This window comes from Opisthocomus hoazin, chromosome 6 (assembly GCF_030867145.1).
Source record: "Opisthocomus hoazin isolate bOpiHoa1 chromosome 6, bOpiHoa1.hap1, whole genome shotgun sequence".
NCBI classification, from domain to species: Eukaryota; Metazoa; Chordata; class Aves; order Opisthocomiformes; family Opisthocomidae; genus Opisthocomus; species Opisthocomus hoazin.
The window spans coordinates 42,509,352-42,532,403 of record NC_134419.1 but is presented as its reverse complement, the minus strand read 5'-3'; the positions used below and the strand labels follow the sequence as shown (position 1 = coordinate 42,532,403).

General features: G+C 38.3%; 1 protein-coding gene across 4 annotated transcripts in view; it reads right to left on the bottom strand.

Moving 5' to 3' along the window:
- LRMDA (leucine rich melanocyte differentiation associated) overlaps positions 1-23,052 on the bottom strand; it is a 690,069-nt gene that overhangs the window by 40,017 nt on the left and 627,000 nt on the right. The gene's annotated exons all lie outside the window — the stretch shown is intronic.

Genomic DNA, 23,052 nt, shown 5'->3' with positions numbered 1-23,052 from the left:
CTGACATAAATTGTTGCTGGAGGAAGGCATTTGGAGTACAAAAGCCATTTTCTTCACCCTGCAAAACCCAGAAATACGTTCCCTGTTCCTGAACACCTTTTATTGGCACTTTCTCTATTAACAACTTACTACAGCTGTATAGGAAAAAACCTGCATTTTAGAAAGTATTTTCATATTCCAGGATCTGTGTGGAGTCCACCTGATTACATAATCTAGAATATTCATATCTTCCACGAGACAAAATACCAAAATAAATCCATTTGCATTCAATTAGACCACCTTCTGCAAACTTCGCCTTTCTTAAATTCGCATTGTAATCCAGTTAAAGAAGTCAAAGTCAAAGCTTCACTTAAGGAAAAACAAAAAAAATTAGCTTCCAAAGTGTGCTAAAATAGGACATTTCAACATTTTGCTCTGAAAATAAATCTCAGTAAAAGAAACAATCTCCAAAGCGCCATAACTTTGGAAGAATTTAATTCTCTGGAGTAAAATCACTTATGAAGATTTCTTTAACTAATACGCAACACCCCTTTAAAACGAGCACCGACTGTAATCACCTACTTTATAAATGCTGACACTTCACCTTTTAGGGCCTGATTCAGTGAGGATCAAAGGCAAAGTACGGACTTGGTTTTAAGGAGCTAATTTCAACCTATGGCGCTTATAGATCCAGTTATACAGCGTGAAGGCAATCACGCCTGTACACATATGGTCCAACTTCATTCATTTGCCAGATTTCATCACGCAGCATTGGAAAGATCTCAGATCAGTGTGGCTGTGTTATTCACTCCTATGTGGAAGGAAGATGGTTCTCCCCGATTGATCTGTACATAGACTGGTAAACATGAGGGATGAGGTAATAAAAAACTCTTCCTGGAGAGGAAAACTTAACTGTCTTCTAGGTATCTGTCTTCTACCCCAGTAAGTCATTTTTCTCTGTCACCGGTAGAAGATTTTTCAGACGGACCAAGGACAGATACAATGGTGGCTGAATATCCAAACTCTATTTGAGTTTTTAAAATATCTCCTTTCACACCACAACTACAGAGCAACAATATAATCACTTTCTTTACTGCATCCTTCCTGCCTCTTGCCAGTTTAGGTTCCATCGCCTCTGGAAAAGTAGTAGCAATCTTTCACAATGGTCACGGAGCATCTTGCACAATCAGACCCGGAGTTGTTGTAGGTACAAATTACAACAAAATCGAAGGAAGCAGATGCGGCATCACCCAGATGGAGGGCAAGACATGGTTGCCTATCAACTGTCAGAGGAGGGAATGTAAAAAGAAAGTATCAAACTGATTTAAACTATCCTCTGGGATAGACAAAAATCTCCTGTCTGGATCAGGAAGAGCAGGCTAGAAGAGGCCTCACTTCAGCATGAGGCCACAGGAGGAAGCCATATGAGGTGTGGACTAAATCGATATAACACATCCACGTTACGGATATCCCTCATGACCTCACACCTTTGCTATGTGTACTGAAGCACGTTGCCAGGAAAAAAAAAAAAAAGAAAAAGAGGAAGAACATGGTGACAGCAGTAGAGGGTTGAAGGGTATTAAATTCCCACGCTCAGATAAGGAAGACCGTCAAACAAGCTATGCCAAAGAGTTTCAATGTTAAAAAGGAAGAACTGTAAATCAACAGATCACCTGTTAATAGATCACCTGATAATCTGAACCATTATGAATTTAAAGCACTGAATTTATTCACACTGATATCAAATTCCTATAATGCATAAAACCAAAATGATAGTGAGAATAAAATATACCTTGGGTGAGAATACCTAAATTTGATCTGACCCAAAGACAGGGGAAGGTTAGTATTCAGGCAGCAGTGGTCAGTAAAGAGCCAGATTTCATAGAAAAATTTAGAGCTGGTAAAAAGGGCCAGTTGTTCAGACCCCAGTGCTCCGTCTTCTCTACACACAGAGAAGCAGATTACTGGAAGAGCAGCACACTAGAGGATTTAGCAAATTGTCTGAAGAGGGTAGGGGGTCACACTGAATTTTCCTGGCTTAAAGGGCTGTGTATTATTATAAGGCGAATGACATACACAGCATTGGATTCCTGCAGCGTTTCTGCCTTCTGTTAGATATCCAAAAAGCCTTTTCTGCCTTTATCTTTGTTTTGCTAACAGACAGCGTCCTCAGACCTTACCACTGTTCTTCCTACCTTTGTAACTTCAGGAATACGTACCTCAGCGTACTCCTTTCAGGAGCTGCTCAAGAGGACCCACTAGAGACTTCACGCTGTGTGGAAGTAGCCTACCACTGTAATCACTGATTTAACGAATAATTTCACAAATAAATCATCCGCATTGTGCAGAGTGTGGTGTGCACACGCATGTGTTTCCTGGTCCAAGCAAAGATGCTGCCTTCATCTTAACAGTTCAACACAATTTTGGTAAATAACTGTCCTACAGTTTGCGATCTGTACAGGCAGGTGACTACTCCTACACAAAATACAAATAAATCTTAGTCACCTTGACTGCTAGGGATCCAGGACCCTCCTGCCTTTTTTTGTTTGGTTGGTTCTGAATGCCCAATTCAATACCACCACCACCATTTATCTTCCTATTGGCCTTTATTTCATACCATATATTTTAGAAACTAGTAACGACTGTAGAACTGTCTTTTTAGCTATTTGAACCCCTGACTACTCAAACATATGATGATTTATTTTTTTATTTTCTTAAGCAGGTGATGCGCAGGTTCAGAGATACGAATATCTGGATATCACTACTACTCATTAGCTTTGTGGTCTTTACTCATTTAATAAATTCCAGTTAGTAAGCATTAAATCACTGTGGTTTCCAGTTACTGTCAAGAGCAACCAGACACTAAATGAAAACAGTTAATTAGCCCAGATCAGTCATTCAGTGACTTCCCACGAGCTACTTAGTCTATATAATACAGCCATTTACAATTAAGCAGATAGTTAACAGTGTTTTCCAAACTTCATAACAGAAAGGATGTGCTCCACATTGGGTGAGGGAGGCAGGTAGATCTGCATTTGTCTTCCAGCTAGTGCCATTATCAGTCAAAGGCAAAACTTCTCAGTTGTGAAATCACAAGTATCATTTGCCAATTTATCCTTACAAATCTGCTTTACAGTCTGGGATGTGGTCAGTAAGAGCAAAGAAAGTCTCTACACCTATAACGTGCATAGATATGTGCGCCTTGAGGTGAAATGACTGTGCCTGAAGAACTGTCACCACACCTTTCACTGCTATGCCCTCACGTGCTTGGTGGCACATCCCAGGAGTTTGCAGATCGGTGCTTGGTGCGGAAGTTTTCAAAGAAATGTGTATGTAAAATTGAGAGATGGAAAAATATCCACGCAGCTTACCAGTTCTGCCTTTCCATTTATCTTGGGTTTCCTGCTTTAAGGCATTCCACTCCCACTGAAATCATATTTTACTTATGCAGTATTTCCCTTCAACCTTCTACAGATTCTTCATAGTCCTAAATTGTTAACAATGTCTCATCCCTCTTTCCTCTTCTTTCCTTCCTTCTTTATAGAAAAGTTTACACGCTTCCAAGACACTCTGAAATTTGGCACAAATTTTCTTGCCTCTGGATATGAGCCTAAAACATTCAGATGTCTTATCAACAGCATTCTCTTCCAAGCAAAATGAGGACACTCATATCATGGCCAACATCAAGCAATATGGATTTTTTTGCTTTTTCCTTAGGAAAGGATACGTGACCTCTGACCCCTTTTAAAACCTCTGTTGGCTTAAGAAGATCAGGAGTTCAGCAGTAGAATTTAAGTCTTCATAAATCATTGGCAGTCTTAAATCCCATTTTGTCCCATCTGAAGCGTGCTAAATATAATTGCAGAAGCTAAGAAACACACACTGGGACATCAATAAATCAATCTTAAGAGACCCTTTAAGACATCTTGAACTAATGTCTCTTCTGTTTTATATACTGCTGCTCTGCTTGCAACCTCCACTGGGCATAAGAAATTAGACATTTTGAGGGCTATTAAGCACAACATTTTCACCGCAGATCAGCATGAAGTTATTTGGCTGGGGCACAGGTGTTTGTTTAATTAAATAACATTTGGAAAATTCACTGCACTCGGTGACCTTCAGATCACACTCCTACTTGTGTGGTTTGGTAGGCTCACACAGAGTAACAACATAAGGACGCAGATCGTCTCTGGACTTGATTGTTTTCTTATGTTGCCCTTTATTATGTTTTCAGCATTTCTGGGAGTGGCTAGCTGTTTCAGTACTCCTGACAACACACATTTAAGGAGCTGGTAACTCCAAGGAGAGAAGTTGTGCTAGCGATGAACAAAGACTGTTGCAAAATTCAGACCTCTTTTATGCCGAATGGTTGAACAACTACATGACGCAGAAAAATGCCGCCTGAACAAATTTATATATTACATCAGCAGCTGCAAGCGTAATGATGGAACAGGTCCCACGGTGTTTTGATCTTCAGGTGCTATGGTACAGTTTTAGCTGCTTGCCAGTATTGAGCTGGCAATTACCCATTCTCAGAACGCTCTCTAAGCAGAACTTAAGCTATGATAGTTATGTTCACATATCCCTAAGTCCTGATCAAGTGTCTACAGTGGGCTAGGGGAAACCAAGGATCAAGTCAGTTCACAGCTTTGTCATGGATGCTCTCTGCATCAATTCACGCTGCCATGAACCGAGATAGAACACAGGCTATATAGACTCATTCAGTACAATTTGCGAAGGCTTAGAAATGATTCTGCAAAACCTGCTAGATGAGTAATATATAACATTTCATATAAACCTACTAATAAAAACTCAAAAATGGAAATCACTTAAAATGCACCTGAAGAAATGGAGCTAAAAGCCAAAGAGAAATCCACAAAACAAAAAAAAAAATCCAACAGACACCTTACCAACAGGCTGACAACAGATTAGCCAGATGCAATGGGATATTCGTTAATGATTTGCTTAGATGGTTTTACAGGCTCTTGTACAACAAGGCCAAATCTGGCAGAATTCAAGAAGCCTTTCTACCCTTCCCTAAGGAGGCATTTTTCTCCTTTTGAACTTCAGCATATATAGTCTAGAAGGTCTGCACTTCAGACACTTTCAGCCAGACAAGGCCAGCTAAGGGATAAAATTAGAAACAAACGTCATCATCAGGGCTGTGTAAACCTGACAGTAACGGTGACTCTCGGGAAGAAATCTCACATTTTAACACAAACTCACAAGAGTGAAAAGGTTCAGGCTACGGACGTCACAAAGTAAGCTCTTCCTTCTCACTTACCAGTGAAAGATCAGCACCAAAACAGAATTACTGAACCTCAAGTCACGACAGCCTGATATATTCTGGCGCCAAGAGCTGTCCCCCCCAATTTGAAATGACTAGCGAAGATGTTCATTAAGAGCCTATTTCAATACCATTATGCAATAACACCAAAACAAATAGAGCATAACAATGAGAGGAAAGATTTGATGAACAAAAAAGTTACTGAGCCTTCCTGAGGCAGATGCAATGTAAAACTGCACCTTAATTGTGAAAAAGGCGGCAAAAACATGCGCTATGAACACTCCCTCTAATGTTTTGCAATAGACAAAAACACGTAACGCCTTTATTAAACAGCATGAAATCTATTTAACGCTTCTTTGGATGCACTAATTAGGTTTTGTATTGTGGGACAGAGTGATACAGTACTCAAGGCAAAATGCTCCACTTAGTCATGTTCCATGCCACTCCTGCTCACAAAACGTAACGGAAGAGAAGTCAGTACATTCTGCAAGAGACAATAATGAGCTTTTCACTACTATTTTGGTCCCAATATTAAAATGCATATACTCTTTTTAATATTAGGAACAAAATACTGACTTGCAGGAACCCCGCTTCTCCAGTGTGTTACTTTTACAGGACAAACACTACTTCAGCTCACAATTTAGCCTTAATTCTGAAAACTGTGAAGTACATGCTCAATTTTGTGTCTCCTTATTTAGCCTTAATTCTTAAAACTGTGAAGTACATGCTCAGTTTTACGTCCCCTTGACCTCACTGCATTCTGTGAGTGCAGATGAGTTAACTCACGCATCTGAGGTTAAAAGCTTTCATAACATTTTGAAGCTTGCAGCTCCACTAACTGTCTCCTTCACGAAGTTCTGAGATAGCAACAAAAGGAAATTCAAAGTGTGTATAAACGTTTTTATTACTTTGTCTGCCAAGTTAATACAAAAACGCAATTTCAGAAATGCTGGATTTAACACGTCCTTTAAATAACTAAATCGCCCTCTGACACTGTAACAAACAATGGGCCATTGCTGTGCTCATTTAGATAACAAGCCAGTTGTGTTCTTTATTCAATACGCTAAAGATTAAATGCAGAATGCAAATGTTTTAAAAGGGAGTCTACAAGTAAAGATGAAACACGCTTGGGAAGCTGCAACTCTCACATACTTCATGAAGCTGAGGCAGCTGCCTTGAAGTGGGGGAACACATACTACAAGCTGCTGCAAGCTGTTACAGAAGGGGAGGTGGCAGAACTTGTCCAAAATCCCACAGACATTTGCAGAGTTCTGCACAGGCTTGTAAGCCTGCCCCCACACAAAAAAAACCCAACCCCAAACTAAGATCAGTCTACTTTAAGCATTCAGTCCCAAAGGAGATGAAACGTTCCTTCAAATATGAACAATTAAATTGCAAAACCACCAGTGCAGCCTATGGTGATGTTACAGTGAAACGCGTTCCTGGTGACTCTTTGCAGGACTGCATCTAGCAGAGATTTTGGTTTCATATTCAGAACCGACAGCACTGATTTACAACTGTCTACGTTCCTGTTATCTCTACATACACGTTTCTTCACACAGTTACACTGCATGGAAAAAGAGTTTCTTCAGTTTCCTCAGATTTTGGATGGTTTGGTTGGTTTTTTTGTTGTTTGGGGATTTCTTTGCTGAAAACAAATCAATGGAGCTACTAGCAAATGAATATTACGAAATCTGAGAAAAGTATCGATAAATCATTCTGTGTATAGAAAATCAATATGCTCCTTAATGTTCATCTAAATGTTTACATGTAAGTAAAAAACACAGTGGAGTCTCAAGACTGATAGTACTGGAAACGCAAACAGTACTGAATATTAGATAATACGGCTTTGACTCCTAAGACTTATTTTAGCAGTCCAAACTTTAACCCAGATCTCAATAAAATCCATATCATCTTCTTATAACCCTTTCCTGGCATTCAGGTTTCAAATCTGTCCTGAACATGGCCTGAAAGTTGGACGTGAACAATGATGCTTTCTGAAAGCAACATAAGCTACAAAAAAGGGGTAGGAGGGTTGATCACGCAAACTTCTCCCCCATTCTGATATACATATTTACAGGAAGTGCCTATTTTCCCCCTGTTTTGCAAGGGACCTCCAAGGCCTACATGAAGCTCACTGACCTTCTTTCAACAGTATTGCACTAGCTTGCCTGCAGAAAAGGGAGAAAAGGCTGAACCCATGCGTCACTTGCTAAAAATCAGCCAAAGCGTGGCTGAGAAACATCTAACTGTCCATAATGAGACAAGAACTTTGGGTTAAGAATAAGGTGCATAAGCCTGGCTTAGAAAGCAAGTGAAATTGTAGTGAAGAGAGCTCACAAGACTCTTCCTAGCACCACTGGCAGTACAGGTAACCAGATGGGGCAACAACAGCTTCTGGTTCTTGGCCAGGTATTTACTGGAAGTGATAGTCTTCCACACTTTCATTTCCGAGCATCTTAACATGTACCACTTAAAACAGGATCCCAGTCCACCTGTGCTCTGCTGGTGCACCCTAAACAGATAATATTCTCCCCTCTCCAGTCCTTTAATTGCCACCAAAATCACGCTCACTCCTACAGTCCTGCATTTCTCACTCTCCAGGTACATCCCCACTATGAAAACTGTCTCACATAACTCCACCTAGCTTGCCCCCAACATCTTTCCTACAAATATATCCCCAAATCGGGACACTGATCTCCTCTGTCACCTACAGCATGTAGTTCTCAGCACTTCCTTGGCTCCCTGTGCTTTGCCCTGAGCTGGAAGCAAGGATCTTGTCACCCTATGACCTGCTAGTTCAGATGCTCCAGGGCACAGCACAACGGGCTGGAGAGGTGGAAGCAATGCCTGGGCTCTGTATCCTTTCTGAGGTAAAAGCCCTCGTTGGTGCCTCCCTTGTGGTGCAGATGGGTGCCACCACAGGTGATATTCCCAACTCAACCACAACCATCTCTGTCTGGACTTAAGCACCTCCACACTTGCAAGTCTATGATTCATACGGTGCTAACTGAATTTATGGATGAGGGCTTCCCATTCAGTATTCAACCACAGGCAATAATCTTTCCTCTCTGCTACAACATAGTCTCTGCTCTTCGTCCTGTCAAAGTTCTTTTGCGAAGGAAGCAGTCCTGATATTGTCAATTCCTGTTCAGTTCAGTGCTCCCCATTAAACCTCTACTTCTTGAGGCATGTGGTAACAAGGAATTCTTTGCTTTCACTAGAAGTGCTTTAGGAGTACGCTTTTTCACAATGTGAATCCAACAACCAAGTAAAAGAAACGCCAAGTGCACTGGTTTTAACTCTCAGGAATTTAAAGTCATGATTTTCAAGAATCTGACTGAAATGTTTTGAAGTTCGCTGTTAGCCAACTCATTTTTCAACCCTGATATAACTTACCCTCCCTCTCAGTCTGTAGTTATCTTAGCTAAAAAGCAACAGTATTGTCAAAATGGTAAGTACAGAGCAGTAATAAAATCACACAAAATGTCTAAATATCCAGCTAAATTAAGTGGCACACACAAGCAAATGAAAGAGTCTGGAATACTTTCTTAGATTACTTTATTTGCTCCTATCCCTATTCTCAAACAACAAATATGCAGGAACGTTTCAAAAACAGTTTAAATCACAGATATTTGATATCTTTATAAAGACTTATGCTTTATAGTATTATTGTGTATTATCTAAACTGATATAATTTAAGCCCTTGTTTATATCTAAACAGTAGCTTTTAAGGAAGAATCTCAAACTAGCTGGCTTGATCCTCTGAGCAACTGAGCTGGGCTGCTGCAGAGGAAAGATGCAGCACGGAGAGTTTTCACTCTGCTCCTGCAGAAGCTGTCAGAACAGAAGTATTTTCTGCTTTGTTTCTCTAGGACATGTTCCTCTAGGAACATTAAATCAACTGTGAACTGACAGAGCACAGTAATATTCTACCTTGCCCCCCTTTCTCCTGCTATTCGAAAGCCATGGTAGAGGAGGGAAAGATCTTACTGCCCTGAACATTGACTCCAGCCACTTTACATCAACAAGTGTTCCCATAAAAGGAATTCTCCACTGGCCCATTACAGCAAGGACTCAGCTTTTTTTGACAGCTGGAGTTACTGGGGAAGGAAGGCCCTCTTTGTTTTAACTGATTAAAACAATCTAACAGGGAACACGATATGAAGTTATCCAGTATTTCCCCCCACCAATTTTCCATTCAAAACTTCTACTTCTTCGACTACGGAAGAGCAACGTATTTTCACATCACTGGAAGACAGGATAAAGAAATCTGAATCCAGCTTGGAATCTTAGAGGAATATTGCACTAGATTTTGCCCGCTCTGTTTTGAAGGCAAATTGACTGAGGAGATGAACTATAGAAAGTGAAGGGAAAAATGCCCCAAAGCTAGAACCATAACAAGATCGATATCCAAAGCACCCCAAAACAAGGGCAAAGATGAAAGATTCAACTTGCCAGAAAAAAAATTACTCCTGCCAGATAGAGAAACTCAATTAAATAATATACAATACAGACACACTTGCCTAATTGAAATACATGTTCCTTCTCCAGCTCTAGCCAAGCAGCTAAGGAGATAAATCCGTGGCTAAGATTAAGGGCGTGCATACATGGTTAGGAGATTTCACTCAACCCCAAACGCACTCCAGCATTCACGCTAGCACACCAAATTTGTGCTAACATTTGACATCTTAATACGTACCACATCATCCTCACCAAGTCACATGCAACACCTCAAAAGACAGGCAGTAACTAATCGCCGAGAGGCAGCAGATAGGTGAAGCTAATAGTTAAGCATTGAACTCGACGTCCACATTTGACAAAGCCAGTGGTTAGTATCAGGTCTAGAGCCCTGCTCTACTTGCTGCACTGGGATCCTTCATACGTGCTGGACTTCAGCCTACATAAGCTCCAAAAGGTTTACATATTCTCACAAGGTAATTTTAGGCTCCACTGGGTTACCTTTGTAAAGACACCCTGCAAGCGCTGAGCCCAGCGGTGCAGGCTCAAAGGAATACCAGAAGTGATAGAGCAACAACACTAAGGCATCCATATGACATTGGCAGGCTACTAAGTACAAAATCAGCCCATAAACTGCCCTGTAGAGCACGTCTCTTCATATCGCAGAACCAACAGACCCTGGTAGTTTGACATCTATGACCAAATGCAGCCGGGACTCTTTAAACATGTTAGCACAGACACCGTTGGGCAAGTGGACATAGCTCACAAGTGCTCGCACAAACTACTGGCCTGTTCAAACCTGAGCATCTCCCCACTCCTTTGAACAGAAAAATGTTTGTACATCCACCCACTCCCTTGAATATAAACTATTTTGGAATCTCTGTAAAGGATTCACGACAGTAAGTACCACAACCAGGCACGAGGGTTTGCGAGATGTGTCTTCCAGGCTACACAGGCAAACTTAAATCTATACTACATTATGTCACAATCCAGTTACATGAGAGCACAGTATTTCTCTAATGATAAAATATATTATAGCATTTTTTCCCTTCATCACAGTAGAGTTCTTTTGCTTTGTTTGTAAGCCTCACTCTATATTCTCATACATATGAAGAGCAGCGGGCACGGCTTGCCTTAAAAGAATTTCTGGTATCCATGAGCTTAAATACTGGCCTAGAAATGCAACAGGCTTCTTCTTTATTTAAAACATAAATTTTATGAGTGTCTACAGGAAAAATCACAAATACATAAATTTATGTTTTAAACCAAGTATAAAACATACTGCGGCGGTTACCAGCACTATCCATCCTGCATGATTTATTCATAAACAGTGTAAGACCAGATAATCCATAACACTGCAAACAAATGTGGTCTGGTTTCATTCACATTTTCCATGCAAACAGATGTTTATCATATTTTTCTCAAAATAAAACAGATGTTCCACTGTTGAAATCCTGGGGATACAGGTTAAAAAAAAAAAGTAATTTACACTAGGTAATAGTCTGAATATTTAGTAGCATTATGTGAAACACTAAGTTTTTAATGAAAAACAAGACTCTCAAATTAATCATCGTGATCATTCATTGGTTATGCTTTATTGTTGGCTTGCATCTCCACCAGTGTAATCACTGTTTTAATGGGATTTGTGGCTGTGAAAGTACTAGGAAATGTCAAAAAGTACTATCAAAAATAAAGACTTGAGATTTATGAGTAACAATTTAACCCAGAGGTTCTACAGCAATGACCTAAAGCAGTAATGGAAAACTTAGTTTTGCAGTTTTTATAAAGGTGGCCAAATCATTAAACAAACAATTAGTGCTTGCAGCTCTTTTAAGCTCTCTCAGGGACATGAACTTGAATGCAGTCCAGAAGAAGTGACTGAAAATCATTCCTCACTTTTACGGTAGCCTTTGCAAACCCCATTTAATAAAATCACATCATTCCGGTTTTGTTCTGAGCAAGCACTTTGCACTAATTTACCAGTCTGAGCTGGACAAAGGCCTTGAAATAAAGAGAAAAGAAGTAATTGTCCTTTAAGACAGCAAAGGCTTTCTAACATGACCACAGTAGATGAAGATGACCTGACAGAGAAAGGGAAAAATGCACTGCCTTGATACAGCATCCCGTAACTCTAACGGCAAGGGGAAAAAAACGAGTGCTATTCTAACAGTAATGCTGCAGGTAAGCTCTAAGGACCAAGAGTGGAAGATTAGTATATAAGGCAACTGTGCTTTTTTCCTCATGTACATTGTACATAAAGCTAATTATACAGAAGTATTTCTGTCGTTTCTAACACAGCTGTAAAGCACACGGGATATTGCACTTTCCAAATCAGAGGGACTGACGCATTTACCAATACTGACAGAAATGGTAAATTAGCGAAGTGCCAGGTTTTTTTGGATTCCTCACGGGAAAGGAGAATTCTTGAGCTGAAATACAGATTGTTACAAACACAACACAGCCACAGAAAGTCACATACGAGACCTTTATATTAAAACACCTCCACGCCAAGAACTGGCTCCGCTCTCTTCATGCCCCAAAGTCCAATGGCTAAAACTACTGTGGAGGTTGTTCAGGATACTCATGACTATGGGGTAACTGATGCTGAGGTGACAACACACAGGTTACACCATATTCCTACAGTACAAAACCCACCTCCATCAGCCAGGAGTGTGCAAACTAACGGAAAGAACAAAAAAAGTACAGCACCATAAAAGGTAGCATTAGCAACAAGGAATGGACGCTGCAGTAAGAATATGTAGCAGGTTAATTATCGGGGTCCGTATCGGCCTTCAGATGCAGGAATACAGCTTTTCCTTATTAGTCAGCACATGAAAACGAATCTTATCAGACCTTGCATCTATGCTTTACTAGAAGTATGCTAATTGTGCAGTATATTCATACAATTATAACCAACTGTAGAAGCTGCTGTTAGTTTTCGAGATCCAAGCCTACATACACTCTGTAAACACCAAATCAACAGGGCATAAGACAGACAGCTAAAATATAGATATATATATCAAAATAGTAACATTCACTAAGATAAATAAATCACCTTCTTGGTGCTATGAAACTTCGACCAGTTTCGGATACCCAGAAGAGAACAATGAGCAAAAACCGTAGAGCTGGAGGGGAAGGTGAAGCCACCAACTCAGCTAAAGAAGATGCAAAGGACTTACTGGAATAAGCAGGAATAATCACACTTTTCACTCAGTTCTACAATGAACTGACGAGCAGAGAATTGATATTAAAGATGACATATGGTGTTTGGTTATTCTTAGCTTTTTCTGAATAGCTGAGACAGAAAGATCCTGAAGGCATCAGCCCTAGCTGAAAGCATCACCAGTGGATACTGGAAAACAGGGCATTAAAATCACCAGCTTTGGAAGTAATCAAAGCAAGTATTCAAAATGGTGCATAATGAGTACTATACAAAGTGACACCACAATCATGGCAGCATCATATAAATAATGAGGACAAATCTCATTTAAACCAAAACAAGAAGCCTTTATAAAATCAGGAGGAGGGTTGACTGAAAGAGGTTAAAAAAAAAAAACTAGTGATGAGACAGACAGTTCTCTATGGAAGTGAAACAAGCAGAATCCTGATAGTGAAGCTGTATGAAAAATTTGCTTAAACAGATGAAAATGCTAATTCGATCCAAGTTATTTTATGTCCCATCTATTATTATTATGGGAAAACAAGCATATAGCTTGAGACAGCGGTACATATATTTAGTATAAGCACTAGTAAATTACGCAATATGTACCAGAAACTTGACCATTGTTAGAATTTTTTGAAACTTAAAATTACTTGCAGGTACAAAAACTTTAACATACTTAAATTAGCTTAGCCCATCAAGATGTGTGTCCCTTATCTTCATATTAAGAGCAACTGAATCCAAGTTGCAGAGTTATAACTAGCAGTTGCACATCTTACAGTCTGAAAATTATCAGGAAACTTTATAGAATTGAGGGCTACATTGTCATTTTCTCTACTTCTGGCTAAAAAGGGCAAAGTGGTGGAATGCAAGGAAAACTGAAGTCAGTTCCAAATGCGGACTTCTAGAGTTCTACATCACTCAACGCGTGGATAGTTCACATAAATAGCGAATACACTGAAAATATTAAGAGGAAAAGAACAAAATAAAAGTATATATCCAAATTAATGCTCCCTGCCTGAAATTTTAATCCTGATCTGTGTGCTCAGGTTAATTAATTTGATACAACTTGGTCAAATGATACCACGCTATTTCTCTGATAATACTGTACATCATCTGAATAGTAAGTTACTTTCCAGCTACATAAACTTCTCCTTTATTTTATTAACATTTTAAATAATATTTAATACTAGTATTTAAACAAATATTTAAGTATTTAAATAATATTTAACAATAATAATATAATAAGTAAATATTTGCTACTTGCATTTGCTACTATTTAATTTTTTTTCTTACTGACAGGTAAGAGTGATCTTTTTACACACTGTGTAGAGAAGAAAGTAACTACTAAGTTTAGTTACTAGGGTCCATGTGGATCACGTTCTGAAGAACAAACCAAGAATTCATTCGTTTTAAGTAACAAACACAGATATGACAATCTCATTACTACTCAGTCTAAAGAAGTGATAGTCTGTTCTGTTCAGAGTTTCTGAAAAAAAATAAAAAAGATTAGTAGCATGTGTCAGAAAAGAACCTCTGTGCAGGAGATCACATAAATCTGACCTTCAAGTTGGGAAGACTTAGACCTGGATGTACTTTTAAGTGAAAGGACTTCACTGTACTTTTTACAATACTTCCCAAGTTATTTAGTAAATAGCTTGACTTTGAATCTAATTACTGGAGAACATTCCAAGTTCTTTCCTGTCTCAATGAAAAGTTACAGGGAAGAAATGTCATTTGAAAAACTATAATTGAGTATATGCAAAGGCAGAAAATTAAGAATAAATATTATTTTTAACATAGCTCTTTCTACTTGCATAATTAAATGATAGAGCATTTTAGACAAAAAGTGAAACATTAACATCTTCTTTAAAATATTATTTAATAGGGAATTCATTATTCTCTTTATTTTCAAAAACCGAAAACATAAACTAGACTATCCAAGACTTTGAAGCTCATATGGTTCATAAGAAAACCTCCCTTTGCAACACCTCACTTTTGAAATATTTGGCTAAAAGTCAAAGGAATGCCTGGCCCAACACATTAGACACAATACAGGCGTTCACTGTGCAGCACAGTGAGGATTGCAGGAAGAAGCTTCTTGCCTCAACTTATAACATCTCTCAGATATTTTTTACCAGGTATCTAAGTATGCACATGCAGCTAACGTCCTTATTGTACGAATTACGTATTTAAAGGATTTCTGGAAAATGAAATAGAAACATCCACAACCGACTGCTACAAAACCTGTCCTTTGTTAACACTCATGAGAATTGAGTCGTTACTCTACAGTGGTCTGTTTGCACAGATGACTGTTGAGTTTGGGAATCCAAAGCGATTTTATTACACAAATGCAATTTTAAATTAATAATAATAATTCCAGTCTTCTCCTGAATACAGTTTGAACTGCAAGTTTGTTTTTAAAATGGTCCTAAAGATTAATCTATATCCGCTCCTTTTGTTGAATCCAAGAGCAGGTTTGTGTGGGCGGTTCCACACTACTTAAGGCAACCACATTCCATCCTGACCCGCATCAAGATAAGGTTCAAATTCAAGCTAATTCCTCTTACCAGAACTCCTTTCCGTGGAGACCCAGGTGGCTTACCCCTCCACTCAAAGAGGGGTGCAAACTGAAATATAGGAGATGACTGAGCACCAATTTCTAGCACGCCTATGAAGTAGCATTGGCATGTAAACCCATGCGAAGTCCTCCATGACATAAGATTTCAGAAAAATGCTTTGAAATCCTGCACAAAGATCTAAGACTTGAATGATAACTTTCAGTGTGTAGCAAATCAAGTCCAAACCAACTTTGGAACTTCCAAAGGTGTTCCCCTTAAGGGGATTTTCGTTCTGTACCCTGCATTCCTTCTCTTTTAATACCTCAACTTCTTTACATCTCCATGTCGATGAACTTTTTAAAAAAATAAGTATTTTTAAAAAATGCTTACCTTTGGGGAAAATGTAACTAAAAAAAAAAAATCACCCAGGTTTGTAAATGTTTTAGTTATGAGTAACTGAAAATCTACATCTAATGGAATCTGAGCTACAGTTACTCTCATCACTTTGTGCTATACAAGTATCAAACAAGTTTTCACATTTTGTACTACATACTGGCACAATTGTCTCATCGTGGTGGCGTAACTCTAAAAAATGGAATTTAATAACAATAATGTAATTAATTCTATTAGTAATTTTTTATTTAATATCTAAAGTAACATCTACATTTTAGAAGAACAGGCACATTTCAAAATACAGTAGGGATTTAACTGGTCAATTATGTTTCTTACAGCTAGAAACTTGTAAATAAGGCACACCTGTCGACTGATGGAGATTTAATATTTGACATCTACTAAAGCAGGCACTGAAGGGCATACACATAGTCTAGAAACAAAGTCAGCATCTTTAAACTGGAATAGCAATAGCACCATTTAGTAGAACTCAAAAGTATCTTCTGTTAATTACTCTGCTATGAGCAAGTCTTTATCAAACCATTACTTGTAGCACCTTTCAAAAATTAAAGGCAATAAATCTCCTTTAAGCTATAACACAAACCAGCAAGTTCAGACACATTTCCAAGCTGTCAAATTTTAGTCCAAACTTCCCAGTAACAGTGTATCAGAAACAATCAATCACTTACTACACAGCTCAATGCACAAGAGATGCTAAAAAAAACAAAAAAAGGAAAGATACATACACATACATGGACTAAATCACGGTCACTGCTGCGGGACTCTATTGAAGAAGCTGAGGGAAGAAAGTTGATTAAAAGAAAATCCTTCTATTCCAAGAGGGCTAAAGGCAAGTTTTGATTGGAAGGCAGGGCAAGGAAAAGAAAGGACAGAAACCAAGTTCTGACCTGCTCTAGACTGGCCACCCAGGATACTCCCCACCTGACTTCACCTCCGCACTAGAAGTCCTGACACTTCTCCAACATTTTGGCCAGCTAGGACCTGATGAAATACCACTGAAATTATAAAAAAACCCTTTTCCTTCCTTCTAGCTTCTCCAACATACCTTAAATTGAGTTCAATATAAATTCCAACAAGAATTTTTAGGAACTATAAAAGCTCCCTCCTTTTATAGTTTCAGATATATGTTAAAACTTCTAAGAAAGAATTGAAGCCATGCCGTCAGTATCTGAAGATAAACTTCCCAAAACTCAGGAGTGGGCATGATCATGTGCAGCTCAGCATAAAGACCAGGAGTATTTGGAACACCCCAGTTCTCCATTTTGAGTGATTCTAAATATTGGAAAAATGAAGTTTGAGTAAGTCTTCACTTTGAACATTTGAAATGCTTTTTGTCACCTCAATTCACAGGCAGCAGCATTATCTAAGTTCTTTACAATATTAGCATTCATGGAGACATACCCTGAGAACAGTAAAGAAAGTACCTGACGTGTGTTGTATTACATACTGATATTATGTACTACTTGCACAGTACTTTCCAAGGAGGGTAACCAGCTCCATTTTAATACACAGTTTCTATATATAACATAGCACAGAAATAAGTTTACGTAGCTTATGTGCTTAATTCAGTGTATTCTTGTACACTACCAATTTAAAATTACTATTTTCTAATTTTTCCATTTTTACAATATATTTTGCACACCTGCTGTTAATATTGAGGTGGATAAAGAGTTTCTGAATGTGTGAGGGGACGAAAGATTCTTTGACACCACATGCATATAATATGACTAGCTTTTGTTATAAAATTGGTCTTAAACGTTTTCTCCAAATTCTTATTGGGGTAAAACCTTTCCAAAAAATGGTCAAAGCACATGTGCCTACTATATTTCTGATATGATTTTTTTTTAAAGAGATGCACAGGCAAAAGAATCTTCAGCAATCTGATTTCATCCTAACATTTATTCCCAGTTTAAGATTTGTGCAATAGCCTGAGGAATCACTTTCTTAACTCTTCAGTAATAAAGAATCAAGAAACAGATATTTTTTTCAATTTCTTTCCATTACATTTTTATGTCCACATTTAGATGTATCTGGCAAAATCTGAAAGCTGACACCAACGTGGGACTCACAAATATAATTTCCATGCCACTCTGAAAACCGAGAAAAAATGGAAAATGTGAGCTGTTCTAATATTGAGCTAATCTCCTCCTGCCATAACCTGAAATGATCGTCAGCAGCCAGGTAATCTTCTGCTATTCGACAGCACAAGAAGAGCTTGTCTGTCTGAGCCTCGATGACTGGTAAGAATGGCAGTATCTCCAAAAATACTTGCACAAGTAAATTTCTTTGCAACATTTCAATTCTGCAGCTGCTTGCTTACCTAGGAAAAAAAAAAAAACAAACCAAACAGCTGCGGTGTAGAATTCCTGATCTCAGCACGCTTAATCTCAGGGTTGAAAATAAAGCAGCTCCAATGTTATAGTGAAGGTCATTGACACAAGACCAATAATCATCTCCATCTTGCTTTACTCTTCTATTCATATATCCTAAAATATCACTTATTATATATGCATAAATTCAATCAAACCTCCTCCAATCCCCAGGAGGGCATGAGGAAAAAATATTGAAAACTATCAAGGCATTTTTCATTGGTCCCACTTTACAATGTACTGTACATCCTAAGTCCTACTGGAAGCTGACGGGGTTCTAGTTTCCTGTGAAAATAAGGTTAACGTCTTCAGAAATTTCAGCTAAGGATAAAAGGCAAAGATGATTATTTCAAGATATGTTAAACAGAAAATTCATAACTGTGATACCACTCTTAGGTCTGAATTTCAGAATTCCAGCTATAGTTCTATGACTTCCAAAAGCTTGATTTTCTTTACATGCACTAATATAAGCTCACATTACTGTGGAAAAAAACAAACAAACAACTTCCTTATTTACACAAAACAGGCAAGCATGGTTTATTTTTTTTTAACCTGCTATTTGAATAAGAAAATTCTCTAAAATGTGTCTACGAACCCACACATTAATGTTTCTAAGTCAGCAATATGGCTGTGTGTCTGAAACAGCAGCGATATAAATCCTACTTTTTTCCAAACCTGTGTTTGTGTTTAACGTCCAGCTGCAGGAACCAAGACACCATTTTTCCGAGGTATATGTGTAAGCCTTCCTGCTTTTCAACAATAAATTGAAAATTGACCTGAATTTATATTATAATTTCAGAAAGAAATCTAAAGGAAAGAATCTTATATAAGAGGTTTTTTGAGTGCATGGGAGAAGGTATAATTTTGTTTTAAGAGTCTCAGGGTTAATTTCAGTATCTCAGGGCTAAAGACCTCTCCAGCAATTTTGAAATGGTGTCAAAATCAGATTTCAGGTAGTTATTCTATTTTGCCAGCCGCTATTATGCTGCTGTCTATATTCAGACCTTTCCTATCCTATCGTGTTGTTAACGCTACTACAGAGCTTGAACTTACATGTCCTTAGTAGATGTGACGATACTGATGTAGTGGACAAACTAATTAATGAGTCTTTGTAACACTACAGTAGTATGCCCAAGCAGCAGTATTACAGCGCAAGCAGCGGTAACCCACTGCTAAAGGTAAATGACGAAATAAAATCATTTAGGCCAGACTAAAGTGACAGCCATACTGTGGTGAAAGGAGACGAGGTTCACCATGAATTGTACATTTTTTTAAAGCCACTTGTGCTTCACATGATGCATGCAGCAACTGAGCAATTCCAACGGAATTTTACAAAATTCTTTTCATTACTATACACGGATGTTTTATACCATTACAGGAAGATTCATGTAATGAAAGAAAAATATCAATAATTATGATGACCATCTTATTCTTCCTCCATGAAGGCCGCTACTACAAATCTTCTTGGCTGCAACTTCTCAGAAAGCATATACTAGACTACAATCACCGAATCAACGTTTCTCTTCAGCAAAGAAACACTGAAAGCCAGGCAAGTTCTGGGTCAAGCAAATCTCTCCCCAGGCTGCTGAAGTAATCAGTGCTCTGAAATTGAGAAAATGATAGCATTAACTCTTGACTCCGCTATTATAAAAAGCATTTTATAGAGGACTGTCTTCTTTGGCTAAGGATGCTATGCTTCTAATCAGCCAAGATCAATTAGGAATAAACACTGAATAATAAAATAGATAGCCAAATGTCCAAATTTTTATTAGATGCTAGGATTTTGTTCAGGTAAAAACTAATAAAAGTTGATGTTAACATGTATTTTTAGTCAGTATTTTTGATGAATCTGAATCAGATAATAGAAATCTCCAAATACCTTTTAATTTTGCACACCACCTGAAACTATTGTTTGCTTTACAGCCCCAGCAACAGTGACAAAACAACCTATCATTTTCCAGAACCACCTCTCAGGTACGTCATACATGCTTACTAAAGAAATGTCCTTTTCAGGCCTCCCATGTGAAGCTTCTAACTTCCCTTACAGTAGTAAGCAAAGGCTCAGAGAGATTAAGTCATATGTCTTGATGGCAAAAGTAGGACTAGAACTCTTTGAAAGTCATTCAGTGTAAACCACAGATCACATTTCTTGTTCTCTCATGTTAGAAACTCTTTTTGAGAGTGAGTGGAGCACAGAAGATTGGACTTTATAATTTTTTTAATACATTTTATTCTTCTCTGGTGCCATCCTGGTTTTATAAGCTTGCTATCACAGCATCACAGCTAAAAAAATAAAAAGGAGAGTTGCTTCTTGCTAGCATTGCCCTGTCTGTAACAGAGTCCTATCACTAGTTATTGAGACAACGGTCTTCAAGTTGTCACCAAGATCATATAGCCTTTTCTTTCCAGTAAACAACCTTGTTGAAAAATTGAGCTTCCTAGCCTTAGGCTGCTAAAAATAGGTCCCAAAAAAACTGTGCTCCATTGCTACCGAAACCAACCGTCAAAAAAAGGTAGTGTCCTTTAAAATCCTGAATGACAGCAGTCTACACAGATGTTCATCCGAATGCAGAACGACTTAGCTGCAACACAAGAATAGAAATAGTCCATGAGGCATCAGACCCATCAGCTACCTAAACCTAACGAACATTTGTCATGCTCGGACTGGTTCTGCGCCAAGCCATGTCTGCACGCCAGGCAGGTGGAGCACAGAAGAGCTTGTGGCGTGGAGGCTGGAGCATCAGCCCCCAAGTGATACAGCTTCTCTTTGAGAGGTATGTCAGGTCATTTTAGGCCTCTCTTTCCTTTTCTGAATTGCAGATGATAATCTTGGCTCATATCCCCCCTGCCTACAGGTCCCTTCAGTGCGCTGCCTCAGATCAAGTCTCCTAATTGAAGACATTTATTAATGTAATTCTTTGTCAAGGTAGTAACCTGTCAGTAGCTAGAGAACAGTAAGCAATGCCAGGTTTCTTTCTATCTTTTGCAAAATCATTTACTTCTTCAGTTTTAGTATTTCTTTACATAGCAGAGATGAATAATAATAATAACGCAACACTATTTTCAGTTATGAGAGCTAGAAGGGGCTATAAAGCTAAGTCTTCTTGTCCAAGACAAATTTTTTATGAAGTAGAAAAACCTAAGAAAGCAGTCACCTTTGCAGTGGATTGCTTTGTTAGGATAGCATGCTTTTGCTTTCACCTCTTCTGATGAAATATTAATCTATTTTTATATTTATATTGTAAGTAAATATATGGAATTCACTACGACATTTAATTTCAAAATTTAAACTTCCGAATATACTGTCCCATTTGATCAGAATTATAATTTTCTATGAATTTCCAATAGCAAGTAAAGACATAGCATCAAAAAACCACTGTGTTATCTCCGAGATGAACTACGAGACCTGACATATGAGTGGCCATGTTACATTCTCCTTCTGTTTATACAGCATCAGATACAGACAGAGCCTTCCAATCTTTACCAGAAAGCTTAATTAATCCTCTATTAAAGGAAGATGAACTGCAATATACCTAGCCATACAGTATATCACAATCAATATCAGGAGACTGGATACTGTCCGAGAAAACAGTTTGCCACACCCCTCCTGGCTGGAAATTGTTCCCACTAATGACTTTTCAAAAGAAATGTTACGGAAAGGAGAAAAAAAAAAACCACAGGGCAAGGAGGCAGAATAAAGGACCACAAAATGTTACATTTTTGGACATCCAAAATGCACATTAAATAAACATTCACACAAATAAACATTCACACCCTTTAAGTTAGCTTGCAAGAGCCTAGCTAGTTAGGAAGAGAGAAATCAAGAAAACTGAAACTATATTTGAATTTCTTCGTCAAATTCTGCTCTGTTCTGGAGACTGACCCCTTTTAAACTGTGACAGGATGCTCTCCTTTTCCACTTACATGCTAATATCTTCAGATTTTCTTAGCAGAGTTTATTCACTTACACTTTCTTTGAAGCCCGTCTGTTTCTCAAATCCCTTTTAAACAATTAATTAAATACTATACATTCTTTAAATACACTTTTTAAGTTTTCAGCCACATTCAGAAATTCAGCTACCTTCAGGAACTGGTAGCACTGCATTTTTTTACTCTACTGTAAACCAGCACTGAAGCATATCCTATCTTGGATTTTACTTTTTTTTTTTATACACACAATTAACTGAATACATACTAGTGTTTTAGTGATTAATTTGGTACTTTCATTTTTCAGTTTACATTAAAAGATTCCTACAGTACTTACAAATATATCACTGATCAGGCCAAACACACACTGAACAACCACATACTTTTATTGCAATACTTCTTCTCATGAGCTTCTCCAATTCACCTTGAAGAACAGCTCTTGGAGGTTGGAATTGCTACGAACAGATAAATTGCTCTCACCGTGATAGACAGAATGTCTTTTCTTACACTAGCCTTCCGAGGACATCCTCCCCAGCACCTCTTCCCGGGACAGCAGAAAAACTGGGAGCATGTTTTTGTGGCCAGTCACCACCTCGGTTCTTTTAAAATAGGTTTTAAAATATTCATCAGCTCAAGAAGTGGTTTCAGCCGGCTGGCACTTCAAGAAGTTTTGGGGGCTCTTCATACCTTTTTGAATGAAGGAAAACTACTATCAAAGAATTTGACAAATGATGCAAACATGTGAGCAAGATCTGGATAATGTTACGGCTGGCAGGCCACAGGGGCGTACAGTTACAATATGTGTTTTCATTAAATCAGATATTCACATAATCCATTTTCTGATGAGTAACTACTCGGGCAGGTGTCAGAGACTATCTGCGAGAAACTGGTTAAAAC